Here is a 4207-nt window from a genome sequence, read left to right as displayed (position 1 = left end):
TTGCATGAATTCCTATCAAAATTAACCTCATTTAGAACACTGAACAGCCCCGGATTCCTTCTTGACTGTAATCTTATATTTACTTTCAAGTAATTTTATAGTATTTATGTCTGACCGTGTCGAAAAATTGTAGCACAATGATTTGAGGTATCATTCATGCCTGTAGCACAAATGGTGCAGGAGTGCCAAGTCAAAGTTTAATAGCAAACACCACTGAAGATAACATAGTTCCAGAGAATACTTCCTCCCTTCCTTTCTCATTCATTTGTAAAACAGACACCTCCAACCGAGGCTCTGCTTATCAAGTATGCTCTGTCAAAACCAAACTTCATCAAACACGGCCGAAGATCTCTGTTGACTCAGTAACGCTCAGTGATGATGCAATGTTTCAGCTTAATAGAATAATTGAGTCTCTTTATATTTTATTGACTCTTTGAAAATAAAACACACAAGAAAACCCTGCGCTCTCTCCCCTCCACCGCCTTAAACTTCATTTATTTTTCCACTGGCTTCTTATTATTGATAAGACACGGCTTTGGCTTTATTTGAATGTAAATGAAGCGTTAGATTAACCCGGGCTGTGGATTTGAAATATTACAGATGTATTTGTAGGGAAATTAGATTTATTCCGCTGATCTGATGGATTTCTCTGATGGCTTTTTTCTTTTTGTCCTCTTTTTTTTTATGATGAGCACATATTTGATTTCGGAAATGGAAACAGCGTAGTCCCTCTCGCTCCATCTGCTGATTATATCCCATGATTACTGAGGTGAAGGTAAACAGAACTCACTTGATGGAGGAATCTTTGGGTCGCCGCATGTTTAGAAGATTGAAATGAGGTGACAGTGTCATCCATGTCTGAATACTGGCTCTGTATTTTATCTATCAGGTCTGTCTGACATCACTACATTATGCAATTCCAGGGCTATGCAACATACATTACTATTTGGGACTCAGATCATAAAAAATAGCCTAAGTAACATGATGCTCATTATTTTCAAAAATACACTACAAAATAAATTCGTACATACAATGACTTAAATGGATCTGCTTTATTATTAACAAAAATATATTTTAAAAATATTATAAAAAAAAAAAAATCCTGATATCATAATGAAGACCAAAAAAACAAACAATTAAGTACTGTAGGAATAATGCTTAACTGCTAAATGTGTTTATTTTTATTTATTCATTTACTTGCTTACTCAACAACCAAAAATGTTATGTGAAATTAATTAACTGGAAACTCAAATTAACTTGCAGAAATGTGCAGGGGGGAAACAGATGATGTTATATCAGAAAGAGGATCCCTGCATGACTGTGCTATTTAAAAACTTTTTGAGAATGATTAATATGTGTACCATATATAACTGACATGTCTAAGAACTTGGCAACTGTTTTAAGCTAGCTATTCAAAGGTCTTTCTTTTCTTTAACACTGATACAGTAATATATTAATCCCATATATTCCAAATATCAACATGTAAATGTGTCTTAAGACAGAGAAAGAGAACATTAGCATAAACAGAGTGTATGTTTATGCGATAGAGGAATATATAGACAGAACATTAGTGTGTACAGGGTGAGTGTATTCCTGCCTAAGGCTGTCTTTGCTCTCTCCTTCATGGCCCGAGTCCCAGCTCTCAGCCTGACCTCTACACCACATACAGAGAGCAAATGAAGAGGAACTAACACACAGCCCTGCATCTCTCCCCTCCACTTGACAAGCCTTTCGTATCTCACTTTTCCGCCCCACAATTCCCTTTTATCCTCTAACCATCTCTCCCTCCTCTCTCTTATTGCTTTCATACCCGTGCTCACCTCATCGCTCCTTTAGGTTTTTTTATTCTCTCCACACACTCTGAGGATAAACTTTCATATTTAAAATAGAATTTTCATGAAATCCAATTTTCTGCTCATGTTCTGCTCAAGATGAACCTGCAAGGTGTCTCAAGAACATATGTCTCTATATTCTTGTTAGCTTTTTCATTTATGCTTATAAGAAATAAAAGTACATGTTTTTCAGACTAACATGGTAATTTCACATTTCACGTATTTTTTGCAATATACCATGTTAGTCATTCATTACCTTGGTATATAAAGTAAAGTACTGTCACAATACCATAGTATGATTTATGGTACTTTTTTGTTTGGAAAGTTAGTTTTGCAATGGTAAAAAGCGGTTTTTATGAGTTATCCCACCACGTACCATCTGTTCTCCTCTCATCTCATCTCCTCCACTTTCCTTCTCCTATGCTCAAATTTTCCTTCCTTCATTTTCATGTATAAGTGTGTGTTGAAGTTGTTCGCTCCCTCCTGGGAAGTCAAACCTGTATCCATTAAAACATTAAAATATCTGAGACCATAAATATATATGCAAACATAAGAATGCCAACCCACAATTGAAATCTGGAGAGACGTTTCTGGAGCTCCTTAGTGCTACATGCACAGACACGACACACTCATAAATGGGTGGAAGGAGAGAATCTGTGTTGTGTGTGTGTGTGTGTGTGTGTGTGTGTGTGTCTAGGGTCTCATCTCTTGTCCATGCTAATGAGCGTAAAGTGACTTCACTTGCTGCAGCTGTCCGGCAGGCTGCTCAGAGTTGATTGGTGGCAAAATAAATAAAGATCTAGACGATGTGGTTTATGGATGACTGCTTCTGTCCTGAAGGCCGGAACACTGAGACAGTGAGGGTCTGTGAGGAGAACACAAATTACAATTATTAACACACACACACACATTCACAGATGCAGATACTGAGTCATAGTGCATAGTGGGACATTAATTCATATTATCACAACTTTTGAACACTAAACTACCATTCAAAAGTTTGGAGTCAATCTTTTTTTGAAAGAAAGTAAAACTTTTAATCAGCAAGGATGCATTCAGTGAATCAAAAGTGACAGTAAAGACATTTATAATGTTACAAAAGATTTCAATTTCAAATAAACACTGTTCTTTGAGCTTTCTGTTCATCAAAGAAATCCTGAAAAACCTTGAAAAAGCAGGACAACTGTTTTCAACATTGATAATAATAATAAATGATTCTTGAACATTAAATCAGCATATTAGAATGATTTCAGAAGGATCGTGTGACACTGAAAACTTGCCAGCTTGGCCATTACAGGAATATTAGGCCTGCTGTTTTACTGTATTATTTTTGGTTACACTTTATTTTAAGGTTTCCTTGTTACAGTGTAATTATACTCAGTGTAAAAGTACTAAGTAATATTAATTAACTACATGTACTTACTATATGGTTAGGGTTAGGATTAGGGTTTGGCTTAGGGTTCCTTGCATGTAATTATGCATAATTTATTGTTATTATAATAGACACATTAAAATAAAGTGTTACCTTATTTTTAATTAAATAAATGCACCTAAATGCATAGAAAAGGCCTTGGTAAGGGACTTCTTTTAAAAACACTGAAAAGCCTTACCGACCAAAAACTGTTAAAGGGATAGTTCACCCAAAAATGAAAATTTGATGTTTATCTGCTTACTCCAAGGGCATCCAGGATGTAGGTGTCTTTGTTTCTGCAGTAGAACACAAACAAAGATTTTTAACTTTGCAGTTGCAGTCTGTCAGTCATATAATGTCAGTCAATGGTACCCACGGCTTTGAGAGAAAAAAAAACATACACAGACAAAATCAAATTAAACCCTGCGGCTCGTGACGATACATTGAGGTCTAAAGACACAAAACAATCGGTCTGTGCAAGAAACTGAACAGTATTTATATTGTTTTTTTTTACCTCTGATCCGCCACTCAGTCCAACTGTCCTGAGCTCGTTCACAACAGCCGGCCCGTGACGCGTCTTCTTCTTCTTGCTTTACGGTGGATTGACACTCCAAACCAGGCTCCAAACATTTGAATGTACACAAATGGATATTCAAATATTCATTTTTAAGTAAACTACTACCTATAAAAGAATTAGAAATAGTTTTAGATGAAGCATAACAACTATCACCACTTGAAATTTCATGTCAACTACTCACAAGTATATTACCGTCTACTCACTCTGCGCCAAGTAATCCAGGTTTCACCAAGCCCGTCCGCAGTAATTTAAAGCACACAGCAGACTAGTCTCCTTGCAGAAATAAATGGCACTCGAGTCAGTGACCCTGATCCAAACCTGGCTTCATTACACGCTCACTGAACATGGGCCCTTCTCACCTCCTCCTCAGTCTGGACTCGCATGTCG

The 4207-nt window shown here is 36.6% G+C and overlaps 1 long non-coding RNA gene across 1 annotated transcript; it reads right to left on the bottom strand.

Annotated features, from left to right (window-relative positions):
* Positions 1-1278: 1278 nt before the first annotated feature.
* Positions 1279-3913, bottom strand: LOC131539351 (uncharacterized). Its single transcript, XR_009270832.1, has 3 exons — positions 3758-3913; positions 3506-3539; positions 1279-2697 (listed from the first exon to the last, which is right to left on the bottom strand). It is a non-coding gene; the product is annotated as an uncharacterized LOC131539351 (long non-coding RNA).
* Positions 3914-4207: the final 294 nt, after the last annotated feature.

The sequence above is a fragment of the Onychostoma macrolepis genome, chromosome 04, assembly GCF_012432095.1.
Source record: "Onychostoma macrolepis isolate SWU-2019 chromosome 04, ASM1243209v1, whole genome shotgun sequence".
NCBI lineage: Eukaryota > Metazoa > Chordata > Actinopteri > Cypriniformes > Cyprinidae > Onychostoma > Onychostoma macrolepis.
The sequence above is the reverse complement of the archived record's forward strand: the minus strand, read 5'-3'. Positions and strand labels throughout refer to the sequence as shown.